This window comes from Hetaerina americana, unplaced genomic scaffold (genome assembly GCF_022747635.1).
Source record: "Hetaerina americana unplaced genomic scaffold, ioHetAmer1.1.p SCAF_3, whole genome shotgun sequence".
Lineage (NCBI taxonomy): Eukaryota > Metazoa > Arthropoda > Insecta > Odonata > Calopterygidae > Hetaerina > Hetaerina americana.
Genome location: NW_027286874.1, coordinates 528,788 through 548,248, shown reverse-complemented (window position 1 = coordinate 548,248; position 19,461 = coordinate 528,788). Strand labels below are relative to the sequence as shown.

At 42.1% G+C, this 19,461-nt stretch overlaps 1 protein-coding gene across 1 annotated transcript in view; it reads right to left on the bottom strand.

Moving 5' to 3' along the window:
- LOC139690775 (globin-like) overlaps window positions 1-15,537 on the bottom strand; it is a 104,629-nt gene extending 89,092 nt beyond the window's left edge. Inside the window, exon 1 of the mRNA XM_071588333.1 lies at window positions 15,315-15,537. The gene's annotated coding sequence lies outside the window, so the exon portion shown is untranslated. The remainder of the gene's footprint in view (window positions 1-15,314) is intronic.
- Between the last annotated feature and the right edge of the window lie 3,924 nt (window positions 15,538-19,461).

Sequence of the window (19,461 nt, the reverse complement as noted above, 5' to 3'; positions counted from 1 at the left end):
TTCAAAAGTCACGCCCTCGCTGCCACCAGGAAGGCAAGAGGAAGACGACTACAACTCTCGCCGCTGCTGCGTTCACCGTCCCTCTCTATCAAGACAAAGACGTATCTGTACGTGGCGGCAATTCGCCCAATCTTGATGTACGCTTCACCGGCATGGAGTGGCAGAATGACTCAGACGGCCTTCCACCACTTGGAGGTAACGGAAAGAGGGGCACTCAACAGTGTACTTGGGCTTGGCTGGAACTATGCCGCAGAAATTCTCCACGCCTTAACTGAAACTGCGCCCATTGGAGATGTCATCAAGACTCGCGCGACGGCCTTTTACGAGGAGCTTGAAGGCAAAAAAGAAGAGCACTTGCGGTCGATCGGCGGCTTAAAACCTGTCTCCTGGGAAAGGCACAAACGCCCAAGAGCAGCAACGGGACGGGACGACGACCAACCACCATTGAAAAGGAAAAGGAGTTGATTGGACCTTCCTTCATCGACGGGCTAAGAAGCCGCAAACACAGCAGCTGAATGATTAAATCATCGGGCAGCTGCAAGCCAAGCGTCAAGAGGGAACGTTTTGGCAAAAAAGAAGACGAGGACGGACGTTGGAAATGTTGGAAAAGTGTTTCGGCAACGATTCTCTAAAAAAAACGGTCGTTTACCAGTGGCACGAGCGGTTCAGAAGTGGTCGTGAGTCAATCGAAGATGATGAACGCAGTGGCAGACCATCGACATCGAAAGTCGGTGAAAAAATTGATAAAGTAAAAGAAATGTTGGTCAATAACCGCAAATTAACCATCAGAGAAATAGCGGAGGACTTGAACATTGCCTATGGATCCGCCCAAGACATTGTGGTTAATGATTTGGGTTTCCGTCGTGTAGCAGCAAAGTTGGTGCCAAAATACCTCAATTTCATGCAAAAAAGAGACCGTGTTGACGTCGCAAAAGACATGATTTGCGAGGCTGAATCCGATCCCACATTCATCAAAAGGATCATTACTGGGGACGAGACGTGGGTTTATGAGTACGACACGCAATCCAGACATCAGGCAAGTGAATGGCGTTCACCAAATGAGCCGAGACCAAAAAAACAACACGTCGTTTTCAGTCAAAAAAGAAGGCAATGCTGACGGTTTTCATGGATTACAACGGTGTAGTGCATCATGAATTTTTGCCAGAAGGCCAGACAGTAAACAAAGAGTATTATTTGGGCGTTATGAGACGTTTGCGTGAAGCAATTCGCCGAAAGAGACCAGAAATGTGGGCAGAAAACTCGTGGATTTTGCACCATGATAACGCACCGTCGCACAGTGCTATCATTATTCGTAATTTTTTGACGAAAAATGCAACAAATACCATCCAACAGCCACCGAATTCACCTGATTTGGCTCCCTGTGACTTCTTTCTGTTCAATCGAGTTAAAAAACCATTACGGGGAACGCGTTTTAGCAGCCGAGAGGAAGTAATGGAAAAATCGCAGGAAGCACTGATGGACATACCGAAAACCGAATATAAAAAATGTTTCGAGGATTGGATCAAGCGCTGGCATAAGTGTGTTGCAGTCGATGGGGATTACTTTGAAGGGGACAATATAGATTTAGATGAATAAACTTGTATTTTTAATTTTCTGAATAAATTCCGGGAAATTTTTGATCAAGGTAGTATATGATGAATTTGCTGAGAAAATACATTTTTCTTTGCTAAATTAAGAGTTTTAAAAAAGCTTTCAAAATATCTCTTATGAAACGCGCGCGAAATATGTGTTTTTCGAACTCGGAGTGTTGCTCGCCTCAAACTCACCACGCTGGCAATTTATATTACCTGCGTGAAAAAAAACAACACTATCACATAGGAATTTCATACAGCTTTTCAACGTTAAATAATATTAATGGTTTTGATATTTACGTGAATATTATCAAAAGTTCACGGAACAAAATTGAGTTTTTTCACCGCTTGCTTACGTCACCACAGGGGTGTGGTTAAACCAGAGTACCCGCCCTCGGGGGGTGGAGTTCCGCTTTGTAGGAGCCACTGATGCAGGGATAATGGCATCATTCGCCGTCGGGGCCGACGCAAAATTAATGCAAGATGATGTTGCTATCCTCAAGTGGATGATTCCAAAACAGTTTTAAACTTTTCTAAATGCAACCCTAAAAAAAACTTTACCTTTTCGGAGTTTTAGTATATGTGCTTAGCTCAATATCCCGTAATATCCCGTAATTGGCCCTTAAACAAAATTTGTTTAACATGAGGTCTAAAGAGCACTTCTGATACCTTGAAAATATTATTTAAAGTACCATGAATACTTTCAAAAACTTCCATTCTATTAAGAACGCCATCACCTCAAACATTATTAAATTTTTCTTTATTGTGAAGAAATTTCTAATACTTATTCTAACATTAAGAGTGGAAAATTTAGTGTTTTAAGCTATAATATATTGAATTTTGAAAATTATCCAATATCTCGTCGTGAAGGAAAGAATGACAGTAATAAGCAGTAATTGGCGCGTTTCTCAGCTAAAAATTAAAGCAATTCATTTACATTTTCACATAATTAATACTGGTCTCATTGCAAATATTGAAAGCTTCCTTAGAAAAGGTAAGCCAAACACCACAGCACGCCATTAATATGATCTTATTTAACGAACTGTATTTCAACCTTTTAAGTGATCGAATTAATCATTAATATGATAACTATACTACATCGTATATGGCAGCATTACGATAATTCAATTTGAATTCTGTATATTTGTGGGCAATGAGAAAAGCATTTATATACATATATTTATATATGTACATATATATTAGCTAATGAGAAAAGCATATATATATACATATATATAAACCATAAACACAGTAATCAACCCGAAGATCGGTTTGGTAGGCGATGGCACCCAGTACTAAGTCCGACGGCGTGTGAAATTCACAACTCAGGGTAGGGGGCCAGTTCCTTTCCCTGAGCCGGTTATGGTTACAGAGCAATCAACCCCAGGGTCAGTTTGGTGGGTGATGGTGGAGCTCCCCCAATATTATTTTTAAAATCTATAAATTTTATGTAAAAGAATTATGCATATTGTATAAAAAACGGCCTGTGAAATGCATGCATCAGTAGGGTGCCGGTTATGGCTTTCCAGGAAGGAGATCTACTACCCGAAAAATCACACAGCTTGGGGGGAACTGATGGTTTCCAGAGTAATATTACGTACAGTAGAGCGTTTGACTACCGACCGGAGGGCCCGAATTCGATTCCCGGACAAGCCTCTCTGGGTACCTGCAGCTCTAACCAAGCTATGTGAATTTTCGGGTACCAGATCTTCCTGGGACCCATGACCGAAACAGGGAAAGGAACTGCCCCCCCTACCCTGATGTGTGAGTTTCACACGCCGTCGGCCTTAGTACTGGATGAACTCATCTACCAAACATCGGCCAAACACCGGCCATCACCAACCAAACCGACCTTCGGGTTAATTACTGTGTTTATAGTTATATTTGCATGCTAAAGCTTCACTTTTTACAAGTCAAAATCGCATTAGAGTTTTACTTTCTACTTACTCTGCTGCATAGTTGCTATCAAGATTAAAAAATTACAATCTTTGAAATATATAATCCGAATACTATAAATGAAACAGTTCCTGGCGTCGCTTGGTGGAAATTCTTCCGCATGACGCCAGAAACTGTTTAAGCTGAATACCATACTTGCATATCTCTTTCAATTTTCTGAGGTCTGTGGCACACAGACGAATTAGCTAACCTTAACTACGTTGGTTTTTCAAATGTGGTACCTAATAAAGGTCTTCATATATGAAAGGCTTTCATATATGAAAATACTCGTATTTCAGGCGAAAATTGCTTACCTACTACTCTTTATCAAAAATATTCATCAATATGTGCGTGTGTGCGTGTCGTCGGCGAATGAAATGAAACTTTTTTCCTCGCCCTCGGGACTTCACGTTATATTTATATTTTCCCACGTGCTCCTCCTTGAAACTTTCTCTGGTCTCTCTTTTTGAGAATTCTCTGATTAATAATTCTTCTGCAAGGGAGAACGAAGAGAGCCGCAGTTCCTTTATCTCTTGTTTTATCAGTCTGCGTCTTATCTCTACTACTTCAGCGAAATGACGCAGAGCTTCTCACCGCACAACAGCTTGGATAAATAACTTGGTTGCCATGGTGAATTAACTTAAGTAAAACCACTTCCTTAGTTCATTATTTATTTATTGCATAACGCCCTTTGAGTGACTTTCTTTGGCGATCACAAGCAACGATTTGGTTTGCGTTCGGTGAATTTTACCTACACCAGTAGATTTAGGTTGCGTCAATGACCATGAATTATACGCGAAAAACAAATCTATTACTTACCAAAAAAATACATTTGCGTGAAAATAATTAATTTCTCTGGCAAAAACACTAAATGCAATGATTTATCATAGATATTAGGATTTTTCATTTGATACATTGCTCTAGGAAGAAAGAATAGTGTATCGCATACTTTTTCCATTAGAAAGCATCCCCTTTCCCTGAAATAGCTTTATACTTGCAACTTAATCGAAATTTGATTATACATGTTCTACAAGTCTAATGTACTGTATCTAGTAGAGGGGTAGAGCTTTGGACTACTGATCGGGTAACTTCCTGGAAAATCGCAGGCGGCACTGGGAAAGGAGCTGGCCCCCCAAACCTATGTGTGAAATGTCACACGCCGTCGGGGTTTGTATTGAGTGACCTATCAAGTCGAACTATATATATAATTATATATATATATATACAGGTAATATATGTTTAAAAAACGCCTCGGTAGCTTAAGTGGCTAAAGCACTCGACCGGATATTGAGGGATCTGGGTTCGAGTCCCAGTCAAGGCGAATGATTTTTACGCTCTGAAATTGTTGCATTAATATATGTTTAGATAATTAGGTAATCTACCGGTTAAGGTAGGTTTTGGGATGGACGTAATTACTAATTAAATAATTTGTGGCCCCTAGCAAAACACAACATCCTACTCTACACCAGGTCCCTCTTCATCTCTGAGCACTTTCTTCCTCCCTTTATCCCATCCAACATCCCTATCCTGTACCTTCCCCTCCCTCGTTTGCCTAACATTTTCCCCTCTATTTTATACACATTTGAAGAATTATGAAAGTTCTAGCAACTTAAGGACACGGGAAGTCTTATCACGTATAACAAATTTAGCCAGTTGATATTCACATTACTGGTCAGGGCGTGATAGTTTCACTTCTGTGAAAGTAGTGGGCTGCTCGCGTAAAACCTGATATTTAACACATCGCATCGCAACGGGTCTCATATCGAAGAAGAACTTATTGTAATGCGAGGTGTCATGGTGTTTAATATCAATAGCGTTATGCGAGGCTTATAATTGTAGAGATACGATAGGAGTAGGATTCAGTACTATTTAATTATTTAAGTGATGATTCCTACTGGGCCTGAAGCGGTGTTGATGGGGACAAATTAGAGACATCAGCATGGACTCAACCGTCGCCGATGGACGAATTCTGGCATCTCTTGACATTTCCCCTCCTCCCCGCTGTCACCTTCAACTCATGCAAACCTGCCCTTGCGTGGTACGAAAGTTTAAGGGAATATAAATGGACCCTCGATCCCTTCCCAATGTCTCCATCGCGGTAGGCTTGATTGTGAATATTTCCCACGTTTTCCTCAGAAAAGTTTGACGGTGACGGCTTCAGTGACTTGGCTTCGCACGCTATCCAACGGCTTTTACGAATTTAAGAGTGAATAAATACCTTCCAGAATACAACTTGAGTCGGCTATCATGATAATTGGTTTATTCTGGCTTACTTATTTGAATATCGTATAATTTTCATTCATCGTATGAAATACTTCATGTTCCACACACTTTATTCTCTCCAAATGGACGTCAACGCCCAAAGAGTCATTTGAGAGGCGATTTGAAAATAACAACTTATCATTTGAGCGAACGGCTATCAACGTTTTCGAATGACCTATTTTTTATATTCATGTCACGAAGTTTTTCCTTTCATGACTACTTTCTTGGGAAGGCAGAGAAATGTTGCATATTTTTCGTTTTATCACGCCCGCTTATAATATGTCCATTATACTTTCCCACTCTCAATAAAAACTCTGCATGATCTCTGAATGCCACTCTGTCTCTAAAAATCCTGCCATATCCCCAGAACTGCCAAATGCATTTCTTAATACGTTTATAATCTAAATAAATGTATTTTGGTTGTTTTGGTTTTGTTAAAAATTACCTCAAAAGTTATGCGAATGAAACTTAAGCTCCATAGCATAAATGCGATACCTCTGTTCGAAAGTTTGAACGGCACATTACTTACGGTTAACAGTAAAACGATAAGGTAACTTATCAATTTGGTTTCTGTTCGCCATGTCGTTTCTGAAAGTACCGTTTTAAACTTACGAACTCTCAGGTAGTCATCGGTTCTATCTTATCGTTACTACTTATCCGGAAGGAAGGGTAATATTTTAACTGGGAAATTATGGCCGAATTAAAACAATATCAATCAATAGGTTACCTCTGGCTCGAGTTTAAAGTCAATTAGAATTAATGATTAGATATTCTATTATTTTTTAATCGTGGATTTCATTACTGCTATGTCCTCACTTGTGTAAACACGACCTCCGCCACTTGCGTAGTTAAAACTATGGTCCAAGCGTTCTCTTGCAATGCTGCCTTCATTGTGTTTTAGGTACCAGGTTCAATGCTGATCTAACGATGTCTTCTTACCAAATCCCTCCTTCATGAAAATTATAAATTTATTTTATTTATTTATTTATAAACATATACCCGCTTGATTGTACAGGTATGGCCGGGGTTGAATGCACACCAGAATAATTTTACCCGAACATGACAATACCGCGGTCGAAAAATGGTATTATTATCCCCTATCGTTCGTAAAAAAAATGAGACCTTAAATCTATCTGTTCTACACTTAATCTCTCTAATTATATTGACATGATCTCTCCTACCGTAGTACGATGGGGGTATTAATACATTTTCAATATCACTGCATAAGAGACGTTCTTCCAATTTATGCAAGAGCTTCCAATCTGTAATTTAACCTTCGCTCCGTGAGTGATTCCCAGCCTAGCTGCTCTAATATTATGGATAAGCTACTACGTTCATCACAACAACGTTTTACAAATCTAGCTCCTCTACACTGCACGCGATCCAATTCGGCAATTAATGCAACTTAGTGAGGATCCCATTTACTTATACAAGGAGCGGGCGCGTGTAAATTAACTTCGCTTCTACTATTTTCCGAGCCCTTTAAGATCTGTGGGAGTGGTACCTTATTCTGAAATCAGAAAAAGGCGAAATCGCCCCAGCGGGGTGTCCGCGCACTGCCTCGCCGGGCGAGTCGTCTGTCAGTCCGGGAGAGTGTCTGTGGCCCTCCATTAGGTGCTGCTGAAAAGTGCGCAGTAACCTAATCTAACGACCTTAACCGATAATAAAATATGTGTTGGCGTCGTTTCGCTTCGATAGTGGTGGGGACGTGTTGGCGTGGTTCACCAGATGACCTTCTCAGATAGCTCTTTTACTTTCGCAGTGTCTCCCGTCGGAGTAGAGTAAACTGTTTCTCGTCCGATCCATGAGGACCTCTTTTGGTTCCCTCCTTTGTAGAAATCGAGCGAGTGATACGTATTCATGAGGAATCTGTAGTCAGTCATCAACCTGAAGTTTGGTTAGTGAGGCTGGAGCTCACCTCGTACCAAATCAGTTTGCCATGTGAAATGCATGCATCGGAAGATGGTAATAATAAACGAGGTCAGTTCCTTGGAACCATCTGGGTCCGCTGGTACACCTAAAGTACACAGCTTCGCGGAATGTGTTTTATAATTCTAATGAGATAATTCATCATTCACTGATGGTTGTCAATTACATGACCTTGAAAACTCACATTTATAGCATTTTTTCAGTGCATAAACAATTGATTTATGCATTCCACATGTTTACAGCCTTTATCAGACATGACGTTCACTTGCACGTAACATTTTGAAATGGAATAAATTCTTAACGATACTTAAATACTATGGGTAAAATGTAGACCAGAAGACAAACTGCAATGAGAACTTTTGTGCCAATAAGTAGCAGGTAAGTAAGATTGAGTTCGGTAAGTAAATTGTACAAAAAATTGATTCATTTCATTAAGGAATTGATGACAGGCGCATTAGGTAAAGATGGACAGAAAAGACAAGGTAAGAATTTAATGTGGAGCAGCGTATTTTTGCATGGCTTGGAAACTTAATCGTGGAAGCAAGAGGATTTTGAAATATGGGTGCAGAGTATTATGAGACAAATCAAATAAGCGGAAAGGAAAGCAAGTGGTGAAGTTCTAGACGCGGTGGAAGATGAGAGACAGCAACGGCATTGGGGACAAATTCGAAGACGGCAGGGCGATAATCGGGTGCTGGCAATATCGGAAATGTGATTCTCCAAATGGTGATAGAGTCGAGAATCCTGGGACGTGGAGGGAGGTAAAGAATAGGCATTTTGGATGGAATTCAGTGAAGCAGAGAGTATGCAGAGAAGAAAAACGAGTCACTGTGATTTGCGGCTGAGTGTTCAAGGATATTTTGTGGTTGGCCAGTTAAATTGGAAGCAGAGGCGTATCAACGGGTAGTGCTGCGGTCCACCGAAAAAATATCTAACCCAGTAGACTCAGGGTGAAAATATATACGGTACACATAAATTATACTAGCATAAACGAGCCTTTTGTAAATAACGGCTCACCTCAATGTTCACTCGATGGAGTTGGATGATGGACGTTATGGTGCCATATGCTCGTATTTATCGATATTAAAAATCATTCATCAAAGGCAGGAATTCTGCAACTTATAGAATTTCATGTTCTTTATTTTCTGTGTCATGTTCGGCGCTTTTAGAGTTTCATGTTCAAGCCACAATAAATATCTGTATTTGCAGAGGAACGATAGTCAATGAGTGAAAATAATTTTAACTCAACAACCGTCGTACGTTTTTTTTAAAGGAATGAGATGGCTGAATTATTTTTTTTCCTAGTGAAGCACCATGGGTGAGAGAAACCGCCCGCGCTTTTGCTGGAGAACTGACTTCGGAAGCTCGATATGCGCCGTGTCTGGTGCATCCACCAGCATGCACTTGGATGGAAAAAAATGCCGCAGCCCCTAAAACTGTTCTTTGATGCAGAATTGAAAATGACATAAGTACGTCTACGATTAAATGAATCTCAATTTTCGTTTATAAAAATGCTATGGGTAACCTCCTTAGTTTCCTGCTTTTCTTTAACGAGTTCATTTGCCCTCCTCTCTCCTGAGCAGAGACCCATATCACGTGTTCTGGTTTTGATCGGAAATCGCTGCTTTTTTCCTCTCATTGAGTTGGGTGATTGGAGTACATGATAAAGAATGGCGTGAGTTCTAGAGGAGATAAGGTTTGGAGTGAATTTGAAGTCGAACATCATTGGCAATACCGTTTCCAAGTGAGCGGACTGAAAAGAGAAAATCATAAAATAAATGAGGGAGAATAAGGAAGTTCTTTGTCAGAAGAGTTGAGCAAAGACATACATTATTCCTTGTATCCATATGAATTCGGTTTAATGAATGAATAAATTTTGCCTCTCAGCTCCCGCTATCTATCATTTAAGAGAATTTGAAGCCGAATAAAAATTGTCAAACTGCTGGAAAAGTCAAAAAACCTTTATCAACTGAATAAATATGAGCAATCGGTTTCCAGAGACTTCACTTCAAATGTGGTCAATATTGGTAAGATGATAATAGAATGTTATTCTATTGGAGGGAGGACTTTACTCCTAAGCTTCCCCTCTGGAAGACAGATCTAAGCAGACTATTACTCGACGGCCCTAACGACCAAGAGGACCAGAATACCCTATTCGGTTTGAGAGCGTTCGAAATTACTCTTATTCTCCAGAGAGGGATCACGGCGGAGTTTTTTTTGCCAATAGCAGGGTCAGGGTACACACCACAGAAAACTATGTATTTGGGAGCAGTGGCAATTCATGTTCATGCAATCTAAACCACTTTCCAATGCAGAAAGAGTCCTCAGAATGCTTTTTGGATAAGCGCATGAATTATTGAATTGTTCCTCAAATTAACTTGCATTGTGTTAAATCCTGATTGGCTTCGCCGAGAACTTCCCTGATAAGCAAAAATACAAGTTTTTTAAATGAGCTATGAATCCATTCAGCCAAGTGACCGAAGATCATGAATATAAAATTCAGTGAATAGATGCCAGAACTAGCAGACTCAAAGATACCTCCCCACGGATAATACGGGATAGCAATTGTATGTTTAGGAATAGCGAAAATCCCAATTGCCACTCACAGCGTCTAGGGAATAATAATTAGTTTTACTCAAATGCATGCACTTTAATCAAAATCGTGTGTTTTGTTGCCAAATATCTTTTCGTATGCCCGCGTGGGACTGTCATTAAATATGTAGGGCTCTTTGCAGTCAGGCTCTTTTTAAGCTTCTCCTCCCGTACCTCGTCTCTTACTGCGGAGGGACGCCTCCGCTGGCTGCCTGCTGCTTTGTGTCACAATCCCTACCTGTGCCTTAGGGGCGGAGGCCATAAGTTAGATGTCCATGTGATAGTAGAATTTCCCCTCTTTACTTTTCAATTCTAATTTGCATATTATGGAATATGTTTTTCCTACATTCGTGCGTGCATGTGTATGTTAGATGATAGAATATGTTTTTGCATGTGTGTAAGTTAACAAGGTTTTCGCATGAATATATACACCTCTGTGGGTGTAGGTTTGCATTAATTTGTTGGTTTTGCATGTGGTTTTATTCCCTTTTACGGGAGATGACCTAACACCCCCGCCATACGTCCCTTAGGCGGCTTGCGGGGTATTATGTAGATGTCTGAAGATGAAGTGATCGAGTGGGTCACCTTTTTCACAGAATCTATGTAAAGCTGCCGCCTGACTTGGCCGCAAATTCGACTCTGGTGACTAATTTTGGCCCGTGGGTGAATTTTTGGCTCATCGCGAAATAGGATCAGATGAAGATGCCAAGAAAAACTGTTCCAGTACTAATTTTCATCATTGGTATCAAGAGACGCCTTCTAGATTCGGTTTTCTTTCTCTTTCACGGAGCAAAATTGCCCCGCAACATGTCGGGTGGTGCAATTGAAATAAATCAGCTGATTTCGTCCATCAAGTGTTCTTTGAGTTGGCACATACAACTTCATTTTGATTCCATTATGTAATATTACTGCATATAGCGGAGTCTGGATAAAGCGCTTATTTCCTATTTGACCAACAAGTGCATATTGCAGCTACATCATTCATTTGATAGAAAACTCTCCGGACGCATTAAATGAAAGAAATTTATTGATACAGTAACTTATTTTCTCCGGTCAATTCTGCATAATCAGGAAAGAGAAGTACGTGATAGTATATTTCCCTTTTGTCCCATTCTGGTATGGTTTATGTTGTGCATAGTAAGTGATAACCTAAATGGTTACGAGAAAGACAAACGAGACTGACGACATATATTCAAGAGGGTTTCATGACTAAAGATACTCGAGAAGCGGTGACTTGATTCGTGAAAAATCTCATCAACATTTGGGAAAAGGTTTGAAGAACTACTATTCTCCAGCGTGACCATAAAAGGTCTCTAATTGAAAACTTTTTTTACGCTATCACTCGGCCCTCAGGGTTCTTAAGCTAATTGGTTCAGTTAAGCGGCAGGCAGTCAAACGGACGAGGAATTGTCTAGCCTTTTCATCCATTCATTCGTCGACAATATAAGAATCGAGTCAGTTTTTCTGTGCAGGCTCTTACAAATTCTTCTTAGAATAAGGTCGCATTGAATGCTAAGCAGAACAGGGCATTACGAAATTCAATGTACGTTTTATTATTTGATATCTTAATAACGGAATAATTTATATACGCAGATACATTCGCGAGCACAGCATTTCCAAACAGGAGTCCGGCTTTATCCCGCAAGCGTTTTATAGGGTGTCCGGGTACCCTTCAGTTAAAAATGATGGTCAGCACTGCCTCGGGGTGACCCAGTTTAAGTGAAGCGAGTCACTTCAATTAGTTTCAATTTAAAATCCCCGATCCGTCTATTGCTCCTGACTTGCACTTAAACATGTTCATCGAACAAAAAGCAAAATGAAGGTCGCTTTAATGGGCGAAATACATTCCCTACTATTAAGGTGCTTCTTTTCCTCTCGCGCGGGTCTTTGAAGTTAAGACAAATACAAGTCTTATTGCCAAAAATGTTGAAGTCATCTACGGAAGGGCTTTAAGGATTCAGGTTTGTCTAATCCTTGCAGTGTTTACACATTTTTGATCTTTTTTCGGAATCAGTCGTCTTTGGAGCGATAAACAGTCAGATACGGGTGGTGAGGTGGACGACACGCGATTCGTGGAATAAAAGATATTACGGGGAAATCAAAGTATAGACAGAATCGACTGTTACGTTAGAATACTTCAATTGGAAATTGTCTTACCCTCATATACTTTTGCCGTGCGGATATTAGGAATTACTTTTTTTCTATCAAATGGGAAGATTTATTAAGGAATATTAGAAATAAATTTCTCTCCTTTAAAATATGAGACTTGTCTAGTTTTCACAACAGTAATAATTCCAGAAGACTAATTAAGAAATACCTGTCATATCAGGGCCAAATTACGATTACACTTGAAGGAAAAATGATTTTATTATAAGAGTTTTACCTTTATTTTGAAATCTGCACATACCATGCAGGTATTTGGAAATATTTTCATAAAAATTGTATTTGGGTTATAGCTTCCTGCGAGTGTAATACATGGATAATATGATCACAATAGAAAATAAAATTAGAAGCGATAGACGTATGGTACAACAGAAGAATAATGGAAATAAAATGCCTGTACCCTGACACACTCATACCTCTTCGCGGAGGAAAAAGCGCAACCTCGTTGCGACGAATGCGACCTGCCCCTGACGATGAACCATATATCCTGACACAGTACGAAAAATACCAGAGGGATAGAGTCTCTTAAAATAAGGGGTGATCCAAACAATATTTTAGAGGATGACCCTAACTCCTTAAGTAGAGTTTTAGGATATTTGAGGGAAACGGGCCTAATAGGAAAACTATAGCTAAGGCATCATTTTTTTTAAGATTTTCGGTTTTCAATATTTATGCATATGTTAACTTATAAATTTATTAAAAGGTAATTGAGGTTGTAAACCTTTAGATAGTGGTGCAAACTGACCATAGCTGTGGACGCGTCCTAAAAAATAAACTGCTGCTGGATAGCCGCTATGGAGTAATTTCCTCGAATTTATAACACATGTGTTGATAATGTTCACTCGCAGTGGTGGTGCCCACGTGATTCACTTAAATGGCGGTATGTTTCGATGAAAAGCACGGATAGATTCACAGCATGATTTTTCCCTAGGCGTACTTTCTCGAGGCGTCAACAGGCCCTCGCGTATTACTATCTTTGTGGGCGCACTTCAACGCACGCCGTAAAGAGAGGACTCAGGTTGTGGTGAGTTCCTCCCTCGTCTATATCAACTAATCGAACTTTGGGTTGATTAATGTCGAGTCCTTCAATAATATTACGAGTATCAAACCAAATCTCTTATTATATTTAACCTGTAAATTATACGCTGATGCTATAACTATCAATTGCAGGATGCATTTCTCTCGCTAGAGTTAATCCTTTCCACGTTCGCGACGCACTTAAAGCCCTTCCGTTTTCGGCTACGTACCCTAAAATAACAAAATTCTGGTCACGAAAGTAAACTTATTCCGGGTCATTGATTAATTCCATATTTCGCTGTCCTTGCGTACTCCTTTCCCCCACTAACATTCTTAAATTGTTTCACACATGCTTACGTCTTCCTCTTGAGACTTCTAATATCCCCAGTGCCTCGGAACAGTGGCTTACTCTCTCTCTCTCTCTCTCTCGGTCTCCCCATTACCCACTCACCCACCCCTTCAAGCCATTCACTCCTCTTCGCTCATACTCGTATCTGTTGGGTGATTCGAGTCCCTGCTACCCTTATTCTTCAAAAGCATCAAATAGCATAACTCTCCTTAATATGAAGCCCTTTTCCTTCCTCAGACGTTTATGCCAAAGGTAAGAAGTAAATTTTTACAATGCGAGGCAGAGTCAGAATCTTGTACGTGATTGGAATTTAAACTTACCTCGGCGAAGCTTAATTGATTCTACTCACTCCCCCAAGCATACTAATCTCACGGGATACAAATAAGGTTTCATTATTTTTACGGGTTATATTGGCGACGTGTTTCTCCGTCAACCAGCCGTCGGCCATAAAACCGGCGGGAGACGGCCGTGACGGGATGTCCAGATGGTCGCCGATGCAGATGAGCGTGACCCCTTCTCCCGTAAGTGGTGGTGGACGAAAACTTTCTCGAATTCTCCGGATACTTTCAATTTTCCAGATGTATATGTGGGATGTTGTAACTGCGGCATGAGAGGGGTTCCTCCGCAAGTCCGGAGGAACCCCTCTCATGTCCTCCCCTTCCTCCGCCTCAGAAAAATACAGCGCCCTGCTAATCACTAGAATGCCTTTACTAATCTTCAATCGATGTTTCACCTCGTGCTCTCGCAATAACGGGCACATTACAAGAAGGCTTACAAATATTCGGGTGCTTTTATGGTGCCCCTTTAGCCCTTCCTGGGATCACGTGACCGGCTAAGTAGTGACTCGTCGCCACACGCACACCCCCCCCCCCCATCGCATTCGAGTGCTCCTCTCCGGATGTTTGGGCCGATGGGGAGGGTGGAGGAGGGTGGGGGGGTAGGAGGTCGCACCCCTCTTCCGGTCACGTCCACCCTTATAAATTGCCGTCCCCCTACCCCCCTTCCGCCCCGCCCCCCTCACCGCAATGGCATGCAGCCCACGCGCGCCACAAAGCGCGTGCCATCTAAATTTCCAGCCTCGTACCGTTTAAACCCCTGACGAATGACCGGGGGGGGGAGAGGGGTCGCGTTGGGTGGGTGGAGGAGCGGCCTCCTTGAAGCAACCCATGCCTTTACCCCTCCCCCCATGATTGGGTAACGTCCCCGCGTAATCAAGTCATTGGGGAGAGGAGGATAGAAATCCCCATTAAATACCCATTCCCCTCACCACCGCCCCCGCGAACAAAGCGACAAATTGCGAGGAAACAAGCGAGCAAAGACGGAAGGAACGAGTGCGCAAGCGCGAGCGTTTTCTATTGCGCGTGTGGGGGGGGGGGTGATGCCCATGCATGCAAGTAAGGATCCCTTTAAGGGTAAGACACTCTTCGGAGACCGTTTCTCAATTATTCCGCTCTCTCCACTCTCCCATTGCTCACCCTCTGATCTCTCGGAGTCGTCTCTGCTCTCGTCCTTTGTCTCTCTCTCGGCGAAGGCGTCTGCGGGGCTCGGTGGGTACTCCGGAGGGCCGTTGGCGGCGGCCTGCCTTCTTCGCTCTCGAGCGCCGCCCCGCGGGACTCACGCACGCAATCACGGGGTGGAAGGTTCGTCGGGGAACACACACTCACTCCGACTCCCGAGATTGCCGCCGACTGCCGCCATCCCTCCCTCTCTCGCTCCTCTCATCTCCCTCCCTCCCTCCTCCCCCCCTCACCCCCTCGCCCCCTCACCCCCCGCTCCCTCCCCCCCCGCCTCACCTTTGGTGCACACATATGCATCCCCACACTCGCTGCATAAATCAGAGCGCATGCGCATGCGACTCGTTCCACTCCGCCCCCTTCCTTCCCCCCTCCTTTTTTCACTCGCGGGTAATGAAAAGAAGAATAAAAGAAATCGCGATTGTTCATCTTCACCCCGTCGACAATGGCCGAAAAAATTTCTCCCGCGGTTTTATTTTTTTCCGTCTCCCCAACCCCCCTTTCTCCTTCAAAGTGTCAGAGGAGTTGGGAAGGAGGGGGGGGGAATTTGTTGGCAAAGAGTGAGCAGGGGTGGCGGAGGGCGGGAAGGTGGAATGACACGCTCGCGGCGGCTTTACAGCTTCCAGCTCCAAGTGACAGCTTTGCTCTCGGGCGAATATCCTAACCCACAAATGAAGTCATTCGCTTAGATTGGCGTGGAGAGGAGGAGAAGAGGCTTTCGCTATGCGGAGGGTCTATTCCGCAGGTCTACTCCAAGTTATCGTTCCTCGACTGCACCAGGCTGTGACGCCTGGTGCAGAAGAGTGCCCGTTCCTCTTCCCTTCCTGAGTTCTCCGCCGGTCACTTCTGACCTCCACGCTCTTCTCTCCACATTCGCTCGCCCCCCCCTCCCACCCACCCCCTTCTCCCCCTTGAGATCACCCGCCTTCTTCTTTTTCAAGATTGCTTCCTCTTCCTTTATTTCTTTTTGCATACTTCTCTCCGAATCTCTGCAGCATTTATAGATAACAGCTTTAGCTCTGCATTACATAATTCGGCACCTAGCGAAGTGGGGTTTACTGCGTTGACTCGTATCGTAGGGTAAACTTGACCGTTTGATTTTCCTCCTCAGGACGCGCACATCTCTCAAGGAATCGGTTCGTTTCATTTATTTTCATGGCAAAACGATGTGTAGATTGTGATTTTTCTGGTGCGTACGTTTTTTCTCTCTCGTGCGTGTACGGGGACATTGTGTGACTTTTATGTGACCTTGATGGCCTCAACATGGAAGTCAAGCTGCCAGATTTTATATTCAATCAAAATTAATTTATTTTTTCACTACTGCGTACTATGACACCGCAACCATTATTTTACTTTCCCACGCTTCCTGGCACAAGTCTTTTTTCATTCAGACATATTTCATTTGAGACAGTAGCGAAAGGAATCAGCGGACGGAATCCTTATTCTTCAGGCATTCGAAGTGCTAAATTCGGTCGCAATTTCACTGTCAAATCCTCGATCTTCCTGCTTTTCTTCTCCTTATTGGTTGAAAATCGGAGGCTATAATGAAAGTGATTTCCATTCATCTATATTAATCGTTTAATTTTCGTTAATGGATTGAACTCTCAACCCTTTTCGTATAATTTCATTGATTATCGGGTCGAATCTCCAACAACACTTCACACATCTCGAAAATTTCACCTCCGATATTTCTATCATTTCACAATTGAACCAAAAATTCAAACATACAAATAATTATGTGGGTATAGCCAGCGGTTCATAGAATTTTTCGTTTTTTTTTCTCGACGAAAAACATCAAGGTCATTTAGTTGCTGCTGAAATTCTAGTGACCAAACACGTATTGGGTGTTAGGCACCGCTCAGGGTCGCGCCGGCCCCACACTCGCAAAAATCCTGTATTCGCCCATGCCAAGGATAAGGGCAGGACAGGTGGTCTTTTTCTTTGGTCCTCTTCCGGGGGCGAAGATGTAGGTTCCTTTACTTTCCCTCCCGACGCGTTCTGTGCCGATCACGTGGTCCCCTTCCGACTTCGTCACGCCCCCTCCCCCCTGGCATACACGCACACACACACACACGAAAGACGGAGTGGACGTCCGAGAGTGCTCGGAGAGATGAAAATTCCTCCCTTCCCTCTCCCTCCCCTCGCTCCTTAAATAGAGGATCGTCAGTTGCTAGTTCGTATTCCAAGACGTTATTGCCTTGTGGCAGAATGCTAATGGCGCCACGAACACCGATGAATAAATATTCCAAGCCGAGCTTAGACCTCGCATTAAATATGCTACGTGCATTTGAGATCCATCTAAGAACACTGCCACTTTTGGAGTTTCGCTACACGCAGAGGAAAGAACGCCAAGCGCCGACCAATCATCACATTACTCTCGAATGGCATCCCCTTGAGGAACACCACGAGGCGGATTAAAGGGCTCCAATTGCAGCGAAGAGGGTATAACACACGCGCGAAGTCCGTGCAATTCGTGTCGAATAATGGCTCTCACTTGTGAAATAATACTGCCCAGCCTACCCAGTGCCTTCTCTTCATCATTAATGTCATATTTTAAAACTTCGTTCTCATTCCTCCTCGTTCCCTTCCACTTAAGATGCTTCCCTCGCCAGCGGAGTTCTCCTGCTAATGCCTCCACTACGACGTCAATTTTCCTCCAAAATGTTGCTCTAATAGGTGAACCAGCACCCCATCTACTCTAGTTTATTCCATTCTTTAATGCGTTAATCTAAGTTAAAAATTGACGAAGAATACCGGTAGGTTATTCAAGTTAGGCTATCGTTAATGTAGACGTGAAATTAACATTTTTAAAGGAATTTCCTGGACTACAAGGAACAGTGGCGATTTTAAAAAATTAAATACGCTCGCAAGATAGCGATTTAGACCAACTAACGCTTTAGATCAGATGCGGACGTGTTTTAAGGGAATGGCGGTTGGATTTCAAAAATGAAAACGAAGTACAGTGATGAATTTTTGCGATGAAAGAAAAGAAATCAAGACAAAGTGTAAAACAGGGTGGCTACATTTAAGAAACTTATTGTAGGTGAAATATTTGGATGGGTATATGCACATATGCTTAGGAAAAATATGTGAGTCACACTCAAAGAAACGGGGTTTCATTGGACTGGTGGTAGAGAACTGTTGCAATCTAGTCCTCTTATAGTTCCAGATCTTGTATAAATGTATTAACGAGGAGGAAGGCCGGGAGGTGAGGTGGGAGGGGAAGGGGTCAGAAGTCCAATGAATGGCATGCGTTTCTCATGTATTTCATTTGCAAATGTTATATGATATGTCTTACACACAAGCACCAGATGCCGTTTTATTCTAAATCTCGTCCCCTGATAGTACCAGTCTTCATAGAAATACTTATATGAGGAGAAAACTTTCCCTGAGGCACACGATCACAAAAGTAGGGTGCTTTGAATACCAAAGCGCAAGACTCGGTCGGAATTACAATATTACTCACCTCCACCATAGCAGTTATATTTCTATCGTCAAACCCAAGTTTCAGTCGCGAAAATCGAAGATATATATATATATATATATATATATAATTTATAAAAATATTATATACATATAAGTTAAAAGGAAAAGCGAGATAGCGCTGGCGAACAAAAATTCAGAGAACACATGCAAATGAAACTCACAGAAACTCATACACAGGAAACTGTATGGTAAATCAGCTTAGTTCCTTCTTTCCCAACAGCTTTCCTTAGAGGAAGGTGGTTTGGCCACAAAAAGTCGGGATTCATATGAGTTTCATTTGCATGTGTTTCTCTACGTTTTTGTTCGCTAATGCTATGTTATATGTGTGTGTATAAATAAATATATATATGTATATATATATATATATATATATATATATATATATATATATATATATATATATATATAATTATATAAACTTTGATATGGAGCTAAAAACTTTGATATGGAGCGTAGCTATGTACGGTGCGGAAACGTGGTCATTGAAGCAGGAGGATAGACGTAGACTGGTGGCTTTTGAAATGTGGTTGTGGAGAAGAATGGAGAAGGTGAAATGGACAGAGAAGAAAACAAATGAGGAAGTACTTGGTATGGTGGGCGAAGAGAGGGATTTGTTGGGAGA